General features: G+C 35.1%; 1 long non-coding RNA gene across 1 annotated transcript; it reads left to right on the top strand.

Annotated features, from left to right (window-relative positions):
* Positions 1-1,271: 1,271 nt before the first annotated feature.
* Positions 1,272-6,232, top strand: LOC128647640 (uncharacterized). Its single transcript, XR_008400369.1, has 3 exons — positions 1,272-1,333; positions 2,613-2,688; positions 5,812-6,232. It is a non-coding gene; the product is annotated as an uncharacterized LOC128647640 (long non-coding RNA).
* Positions 6,233-10,376: the final 4,144 nt, after the last annotated feature.

The raw sequence follows: 10,376 nt of genomic DNA, 5'->3' as shown, positions 1-10,376 counted from the left end.
TCATTCAGCCTACACAAACATCTCAAGTCCAAAATGGTTAGAGGATCCAAGAGGGTAAATATGTGCAAATGTTTGAGCTCTCTGCTGAAGTCTACTGCCAGAAAGAAATGTTCGGAGAACGGTACAGGCCCCAAAAAATTTAAAAGGCTAGATACTTTTGACGAGTGGCGGAAATGTTTTCGTGTGTACGCCTCTTGCTATCTCACCAAATTCCTTGACCAGCATTGGTTATTCTCAAATATCAAGATGCCATTGAAACTGTTCAGGAATGGTATATGGAAGGGGCGTAGAGGGATTATGACGTGGCTTCTTGCAGAAAGAAGGTCGGTAACCCTCGTCTGTCCTTTGGGGACGTAGATATGCACCTATGGGCGCAATTGGGACCTTAGAAACAAGTTGTACCTGGGCAGCTTTCTGGCCTTTAAGAATTTTTTGCACATGAAATTCACTTCCTAGCAACTAGCAGTACATTAATAATTAACATTCCTGTACTGTATAATTATAATACGGAGTGTGGATTTATAACATCATGATTAGAATAAAATATACTATTTCAAAGAAGAATTACACATTAAATATGTTCTTCATAGATAAAACATTTAGATATAAAATAAAATAATAAATATATCACCAAATCATTATTTCTTTAAGTTTATGATGTGTATTTATAAAACTTAAATTAACTTAGATAGGATTAGTCAGAATTTAGTTAGTAATGTGTAAATGCTTTTTTTAAGGACACCGTATTTAGGACTGTGACATTTACATTCAGTTGCTGTTGTCAATCAAAACACCTTTACTGCTAGATAGACACTTAACACCCTATAGACTGTGCATGAACAAGTTAAAATAGTATTTTCTATATGTCAGCCAAAATTATAAAGTCTTTTAAGGTATGCTTTAATTTGATTGGCTTAAAATGTGTATATAAGCTTTGAATTTGTATGAAGCTATTGTTATCTGTTACCTTCAGATCTCAAGGTATGTATAAATCTTGTGATTAATAAATGATTTATGTCAACTAATATTTGATAGATATGAGTATTAATTTAATATGTTAGATAACCTAGATTGAATATTTGTTTATAGCTAGTTTTATAAAGCCAAGACATATAATAAGTCATATTAAAGAATAATTCTTACAGCATCTCTTTTTCTATCCTCTTTTGCGAGAATCATACATATACATCTGTTGCTAAACACTCATTTAGTGACAGCCCTAGACTGAGGTATACAACACTTTGGGGGCTCGGGTTTCCTGGAGTTCGACCCTTGGACCACAGTGCTTCATTAAAGCTGGACTTTGAACACTGTGTGTGTCTGCTGCTGCTCAGTAAGTATTTTTTTTTCTTTTTTTATCAAATAGAGTTAAATTATGGCTGTGCACGCCATAGATTTTGTCTTAATTGACATAGATCAGAGATCCACCCCTGTATTGTATAATCTCCCTCATGTGTTTCAGGTTTGTGTAATTGCTAACATTGTGGTTAAAAAGGATAAAATGTTAGATCTGTTAGGTACCTTATTGAAATCCTTGTGTTTAAATGAGCAATTACATATTAATTATAATTTGCAGGCGTCTCTTTTAGATTCCTTACAGATACAGTTAGAAGACTGTAGGGAACAGAGTATGTTATCTGCACATACATGTGGTCTTTTAAATGATAAACTTTCTACATTAGAAAGTTATAATACTTTGCTTAAAGAAGTTGTTGAATCGTTGCAAAATTTGCGAAAAACCTCTGCAAGTGTTAAATTCTCTGATAGTACATATGGTAGTGGTATTATTATGTATTGTACTAAACAAAATGGTTTTATTCAAATTGACACTTTAAATACTGACCTTCCCCATAGTTTAAAACAAAATGAGAATGTGTTTTTAGACAATTTGGATGCATGTGTTACACCATCTGCTCCTCCCCTGTTTAAAAAAATATATTCTAATTTTCAAAGTTCTGAGAATATTCCAGTATTTCCTCCAGCACGCCCACCTGCTTTATCAGAAAATGAGGTAATCTCAGCTGAAAAGTTACAATCTCTAATGGCCCATTATGATAAAATGTCTAAAGAATTTGATGCTATGGAGATTGCTTTGCATAAGTCACGAAGGACTTTAGGTTAAGAAATTAATGCTAAATCAGACTTAGATAGTAAATTAAATTATTTATCTCAAGAACTAACTTCTGTTAACTCTGTAAATGAAAAATATAAAACTGAATTTTCTAACCTAAGAAATGTTTCTAATGCTGAAATAGGAAATACTGACAGATTTGTAAAGGAACATCTGCCCTTAGTTCCCTTTTCACAGTTGATTGATAGATGCTGTAAAAAGCAGTTTGCTGTGACATAGGTTTTAAGTTACAAAATTAATCCTTTACATTGCTTCTCTTCCTAAATGATTTTTTGTAGTCTATTTCAGGAACAACAAAGTGATTTTAACATCTTTTTTCTTAGACTACAGTGGTTTGTATACCTATGTAAATAAGCATGCTATGCAATATAAGTTGTGTGCAAACTAACAAAGCATGAATAATGAGAAACAACATATAGTTTCTTTTTGAAAAAAAAAGTTTATTTTCAGGCATATATATATAATACTTGTGAATCCTCAGGCTGTTCGAGATTCTGACTTTAACTGTGACATGATTTGAACAACATGGAGCACGCTGCATTGTATAATGGTATTGTGTAAGTATATACATAGTTATGATGGGTGATTGCATCTGCTCTGCTGGAGAGGAGGCTGAAGTCAGAGTCTGAGACAGCATAGCCCCAGGTCACAATCTTACCATTACTTGCAACACCCATCCAGTGTATACATGTGTGTATAAGTGTGAGAGTCTGTATGTGAATATGCATATGTGTATAAAGGAGTATTTTTGTGCATGTGTATATGCATATGTGTGTAGGTGTATAAGTGTGTTTAAGTGTGTCTGTTTGCATGTGTGTGTGTGTAAATGTCTGTGTGTAGGTGTATACGTGTGTTTAAGTGTGTTTGTTTTCATGTGAATGTGTATGTGTGTAAATGTCTGTTTGTAGGTGTATACGTGTGTTTAAGTGTGTTTGTTTGCATGTGTATGTGTGTAAATGTCTGTTTGTAGGTGTATACGTGTGTTTAAGTGTGTTTGTTTGCATGTGTATGTGTGTAAATGTCTGTGTGTAGGTGTATACGTGTGTTTAAGTGTGTTTGTTTTTATGTGTATGTGTGCAAATGTCTGTGTGTAGGTGTATACGTGTGTTTAAGTGTGTTTGTTTGCATGTGTATGTGTGTAAATGTCTGTGTGTAGGTGTATACGTGTGTTTAAGTGTGTTTGTTTGCATGTGTATGTGTGCAAATGTCTGTTTGTAGGTGTATACGTGTGTTTAAGTGTGTCTGTTTGCATGTGTATGTGTGTAAATGTCTGTGTGTAGGTGTATACGTGTGTTTAAGTGTGTTTGTTTTCATGTGAATGTGTACGTGTGTAAATGTCTGTGTGTAGGTGTATACGTGTGTTTAAGTGTGTTTGTTTTCATGTGAATGTGTACGTGTGTAAATGTCTGTGTGTAGGTGTATACGTGTGTTTAAGTGTGTTTGTTTTCATGTGAATGTGTATGTGTGTAAATGTCTGTTTGTAGGTGTATACGTGTGTTTAAGTGTGTCTGTTTGCATGTGTATGTGTGTAAATGTCTGTGTGTAAGTGTATACGTGTGTTTAAGTGTGTTTGTTTTCATGTGAATTTGTATGTGTGTAAATGTCTGTTTGTAGGTGTATACGTGTGTTTAAGTGTGTTTGTTTGCATGTGAATTTGTATGTGTGTAAATGTCTGTTTGTAGGTGTATACGTGTGTTTAAGTGTGTTTGTTTGCATGTGTATGTGTGTAAATGTCTGTGTGTAGGTGTATACGTGTGTTTAAGTGTGTTTGTTTTCATGTGAATTTGTATGTGTGTAAATGTCTGTTTGTAGGTGTATACGTGTGTTTAAGTGTGTTTGTTTGCATGTGAATTTGTATGTGTGTAAATGTCTGTTTGTAGGTGTATACGTGTGTTTAAGTGTGTTTGTTTGCATGTGTATGTGTGTAAATGTCTGTGTGTAGGTGTATACGTGTGTTTAAGTGTGTTTGTTTGCATGTGTATGTGTGTAAATGTCTGTGTGTAGGTGTATACGTGTGTTTAAGTGTGTTTGTTTGCATGTGAATTTGTATGTGTGTAAATGTCTGTTTGTAGGTGTATACGTGTGTTTAAGTGTGTTTGTTTGCATGTGTATGTGTGTAAATGTCTGTTTGTAGGTGTATACGTGTGTTTAAGTGTGTTTGTTTGCATGTGTATGTGTGTAAATGTCTGTGTGTAGGTGTATACGTGTGTTTAAGTGTGTTTGTTTGCATGTGTATGTGTGTAAATGTCTGTTTGTAGGTGTATACGTGTGTTTAAGTGTGTTTGTTTGCATGTGTATGTGTGTAAATGTCTGTTTGTAGGTGTATACGTGTGTTTAAGTGTGTTTGTTTGCATGTGTATGTGTGTAAATGTCTGTGTGTAGGTGTATACGTGTGTTTAAGTGTGTTTGTTTGCATGTGTATGTGTGTAAATGTCTGTGTGTAGGTGTATACGTGTGTTTAAGTGTGTTTGTTTGCATGTGTATGTGTGCAAATGTCTGTGTGTAGGTGTATACGTGTGTTTAAGTGTGTTTGTTTGCATGTGAATGTGTACGTGTGTAAATGTCTGTGTGTAGGTGTATACGTGTGTGTTTAAGTGTGTTTGTTTGCATGTGTATGTGTGTAAATGTCTGTGTGTAGGTGTATACGTGTGTTTAAGTGTGTTTGTTTGCATGTGTATGTGTGTAAATGTCTGTGTGTAGGTGTATAAGTGTGTTTAAGTGTGTCTGTTTGCATGTGTATGTGTGTAAATGTCTGTGTGTAGGTGTATACGTGTGTTTAAGTGTGTCTGTTTGCATGTGTATGTGTGTAAATGTCTGTGTGTAGGTGTATACGTGTGTTTAAGTGTGTTTGTTTGCATGTGTATGTGTGTAAATGTCTGTGTGTAGGTGTATACGTGTGTTTAAGTGTGTCTGTTTGCATGTGTATGTGTGTAAATGTCTGTGTGTAGGTGTATACGTGTGTTTAAGTGTGTCTGTTTGCATGTGTATGTGTGTAAATGTCTGTGTGTAGGTGTATACGTGTGTTTAAGTGTGTCTGTTTGCATGTGTATGTGTGTAAATGTCTGTGTGTAGGTGTATACGTGTGTTTAAGTGTGTCTGTTTGCATGTGTATGTGTGTAAATGTCTGTGTGTAGGTGTATACGTGTGTTTAAGTGTGTTTGTTTGCATGTGTATGTGTGTAAATGTCTGTGTGTAGGTGTATACGTGTGTTTAAGTGTGTTTGTTTGCATGTGTATGTGTTTAAATGTCTGTGTGTAGGTGTATACGTGTGTTTAAGTGTGTTTGTTTGCATGTGTATGTGTGTAAATGTCTGTGTGTAGGTGTATACGTGTGTTTAAGTGTGTTTGTTTGCATGTGTATGTGTGTAAATGTCTGTGTGTAGGTGTATACGTGTGTTTAAGTGTGTTTGTTTGCATGTGTATGTGTGTAAATGTCTGTGTGTAGGTGTATACGTGTGTTTAAGTGTGTTTGTTTGCATGTGTATGTGTGTAAATGTCTGTGTGTAGGTGTATACGTGTGTTTAAGTGTGTTTGTTTGCATGTGTATGTGTGTAAATGTCTGTTTGTAGGTGTATATGTGTGTGTGGGGGAGGGGAGTGAGGCAGCAGCAAGCATGGCTGCGTGAGACCTGAGCTCCTGAGACCTGAGCACTAAGCAGCAATTATAACTGTTTTTTTCAAGGAAAGAGAAAAGCAAACAGCTTATAACCTTTACATGGAGTAAATGGAGTAAATGGAGCAGGGGTAAAGAAATAAACTGTGACAGATTATGACAGTAAATTGAGAAAAGCTGAAAAGACTTTGAAAAGAGAAAAGGAAAAATAAAGTAAAACAACAAGAGAAACTGTGTGCGGAGAACGCATATACTTATAGATATTGAAGCTCGGCTTACCTCTTTAGCTAGCACCACTAGCACCATTTATCCTTACCCCTTTTCAACATCAATAGCCCGGTAATGTAAGAGGCAAGAAAATGGAAACAGTGTTTTGACACTTTTTTTTTTCGACACTTTTTAAAAAAGGAGTTTGGACCCCCCTTTTTTTTCTGTTTTTATCTCCCTATTCTTTTTTTCCTTCTATTGGGGTAAGACATCAAAGCGGTAAAAAGCGGTAAATTGTAAACCACAAAACTGCTGGCCATCTGGATCCTACAAGAAGATTTTACGAGGAAACCCAGGATTATCTCTGCCCACACCGGAGACCTGAAAGGTTACGCTGGGATGTTATTACCGTGAGAAATAATTTACATTACATTTACCTGAACCGGAGGAGCTGCGTCGGAGAGAGGCTGGGCTGAGGCACCGGCGAGAAGCCGGGGTGACGCCAGAGAGGTGCGCAGGAAACCCTGGGCGTGTGAGACACGCTGAATGCTGCCAGTCTCTAGCACAGACACAGGACGCGGAGCTGTCAGATGAGCACATGTGAGAGAAAGTGCTCATGTGAGAGAAGGTGCCGACAATTGTGCCGATAACTGTATCAGAAAGCACAGGAGGCAAATGCTGGGAGAAGTGCAGTAGGAACAGCTGCAAGATTGTGTGGCTCAAGAGGCTCAAGAGAATAACAGGAAAAGATCAGGAAAAGATCAGGTACAGTTTCTAAATAAGTATAAATATAAATATAAATGCAAATGCTGGACTGTTATTTATTGGACCTGATATTACTAGCTTAAATAAATGAGCTGTGATGAGCTGTGATAATTGAATAAGAACAAAAGAAATCAGGAATCAGAAATCAGGAAAACAAAGTTAGATGAGAAAGTTAAGCTGAAAACTGAAAAACTGAACACAACTGACTGATTAAACCTGACTAAAAAAACTAAACTAAACCTGAACACCCCAATAGAAAGGTAAGGGACACAATATATATTTTTTCTTCCCTCTCTTTTTGATGAATGCTGAGTGACATTAAATGATATTGGCTAACACTAAGAGAAGTGTAAAAGTGTAAAGGAAAAGAGATATAGAGGGAAGGGGAGAGAAGGGGAAGGAAAAGGGGGGGGGAAGGAAGAAAAATGACGTCAAGGAAAGGTGCTAAGATGGTAAAAGTGTTAAAGAATACCGGCAATAAAGAGCAAACAGTACGCACCTTTTTCTCAGCAGCAGAGAGTCAACAAATAAATACTCAGGACAAACAAGAAGCAAACAGGAGTAACCCTGATAATATGACTTCGGCATCTTTTGCATCTTCCTCTTCATTAGTAATGGATAATACTCAGCAGAGTGCAAACCCTTTACCCTTATTAACGTCAACTAAAGACTTAACTGTTAAAGATTTAACAGAAATACTTAGATCCTGTATTAGGGAAGAAATAATGGACCTTCGTCAAGACATTCACTCCCTGGGCTTCAGAATAGAAGCATTAGAAGAAAATGGGTCAGATATAAAAGAAGAACTAACTAAGATACAAAAAACTACAGAACAACAGGCGGATGTAATTACTATTCTACAAGATAAGGTAGAAGATCTAGAGAATAGGAGCAGGAGGGAAAATATAAGGATTAGAGGAATTCCTGAGTCGGTGACATCAAAAGAACTCCCGAATTATCTCACATCACTTTTTGCTTTTGTATTGGGAGATCCCGCATTATCAAATATCAAGTGGGAGAGAGCACACAGAGCACTGAGGTCAAGACCATCAGATTCAGCCCCGCCAAGAGATATAATTATAAAATTTAAAAGTTTCTTAAAGAAAGAGGAAATCATGACAGCTGCGAGGAAGAATCAACCGGTTAGATTTAGAGGTCTAGAATTACAATTTTACGCAGACTTATCCCCAAGAACCTTACAAAAAAGGAGAGAGTTTGCACCTCTCACTAGAATGTTAAGAGCAAAACAAATAACCTATCGATGGGGATTTCCGTTCCATATCTCAGTGATACATGAAGATAAGAGAGTCACCTGCTCTAAACTTGCGGAAATAAAAGACTTTTGTAAAATTTTAGGAATAGAGCAGCCAGAACTATCCTCAGACTCACAGACTAGAAGTAATACCGATAATGGAAACGTGAGGAGAAAATTACAGGAGGAATGGAAAAAGATTCCGATTAAGACAAAGGGGACTACTCTTAACTCTGATACACCGATGGAGAGGTTAAATGCCAGAGACATGGGAGCTATATTAAACGTGGAAAAAGATGGCCGTCCAAGAGATGAATAAATTTATAGATGTGGAGAAATATAATTATATCTTTTCTTCTCTCTTTCCCCCTTTTTTTTTTTTTTTTTTTTTTCTCTCTCTCTCTTTCCCTTTTTCTTTTTTTTGCAAGTAAATAAGCATATATGATAATCTTTCTATTTGCCTTTTTTTTTTTTCTCTCTTTTATTCTGCTTAATATATTGACGATATACTAAATAAATAAAAATGTCTGTTGAGATATTTGAAAGAGGGAGAAGGGGGGAGAGGGAGGGGAAGGAGAGAGGGAGAGGAAAGAGGGAAGGGGAAGGGGAAAAAAAAAGAAAGGTTATTATAGTCACTATATCTGCTTAGGTGAAATTAATATATATTTTACAAATTCTAAAAGGAAGATGGTCTCCAAGGTCCTTCCCTAAACTTTATTCTCGATAGGATGAAGTTGTGGTTTTTTTCAGAAGTTTTTTTTATATTTTTATTGTTTTGGTTTTGTTTTGATTTTTATAGTTCCTATGGGTATAAATTGAATTATATATACAGTATTTGGATATTTGGAATTTTGATGAGTAAAAGGATAAGTAAGAAAAACAGATTTCTAAAAGTACAAGTTATGTACTTGATTCTTTATAAATATAAATCTCTTCAGCAACATATAATAGAGGAAATCAATAACTACTATTTAAGATATGGTTCACACTAATAAACAATTAACTATAATTTCACAGAATGTGAAGGGTTTTAATATACCACAAAAAAGGAAGAAAGCATTCTTGGATTTCAAACTTAAAGGGGCAGACATTCTGTTACTTCAGGAAACACACTTTCGACCTAATAGAGAGCCAAAGTATATTGAAACAAATTTTGATGTTGGATACTATAGCTCATACAATTCAAGACAAAGGGGCGTCAGTATAATATTTAGAAAAGGGTTACCATTTACACTACATAAAGTGGATAGGGATAAAGAGGGTAGGTATCTAGCAGTAAAGGGATTAATGTATGGCAGTTTAGTAACAATCATTAATATATATGCACCTAACAAAACTAATATTGAATTTTTCAAAAAATTATTTAACAGGATATTAGACTTTACACAAGGAATGCTAATTTTGGGAGGGGATTTAAATTTCCCCTTTGACCCAAAGTTAGATGCGTCCACCTCGAAATCAGCAGTTTCACAAAAAATAATAAAAAATATTTGGTCTGAATTTTATAATAGGCACATATATGACACATGGAGATATTTAAATCCTAATAAAAGAGATTATACCTTCTTCTCTAACCCAAATAAAACATACTCACGTCTCGATTATATATTTTTAGATCAGCAATGTTTACATCTTCTCAAAGGAGCTTACATTAGCCATACTGAATGGTCAGACCACTCTGCGATGACAATTTCTCTGGAATGGCCAACTAAACCAAATACTACATTTCTATGGAGACTGGATGATTTTTTGTTATCGGAACCGGCTATTATACAGAAACTATCAAGTTCACTCCAAGAATTTTTTATTATAAATAACTCACAGGAATTAAACCCAGCAGTATTGTGGGAAACACATAAATGTTATATTAGGGGAGATTTCATAAAAATAAACGCACATTTGAAAAAACAAAAAAGAGAAAAATACAATTTATTAATGACGGATCTATCAAGATTAGATCATTTACATAAACTCCACCCTAAGGATGAGAATATATTAAAACAATTAACAGACCTCAGACAATTAATACAAAATCAGCTAAATCAAGAAGCATGTAAATCGGCATTTTATTTAAAGAGGAAATTCTATACTGAAGGTAATAAATCAGGGAAACTGCTTGCAAGAGTTCTTAAAAGAAAAAACCTTAAAGCTTATATACATAAAATAAAAACTAAAGAGGGGAAAACTGTTCACTCTATTAAAGAGATAGGACACACGATTAGCAGTTACTACCAGGAATTGTATAACCTACATGATGATTATACTACAAAAGATTTTATAAATGAAAGTAAGGAATATATTCAAAAAGCAGATATACCGCACCTCACAACAGAGATGAGAAAGATGTTAGACCAACCAATTTCAGATAAGGAAATAATGGACACTATCAAAAATTTAAAAGTTGGGAAAA

The sequence above is a fragment of the Bombina bombina genome, chromosome 2 (assembly GCF_027579735.1).
Source record: "Bombina bombina isolate aBomBom1 chromosome 2, aBomBom1.pri, whole genome shotgun sequence".
Taxonomy (NCBI): domain Eukaryota; kingdom Metazoa; phylum Chordata; class Amphibia; order Anura; family Bombinatoridae; genus Bombina; species Bombina bombina.
The sequence above is the reverse complement of the archived record's forward strand: the minus strand, read 5'-3'. Positions and strand labels throughout refer to the sequence as shown.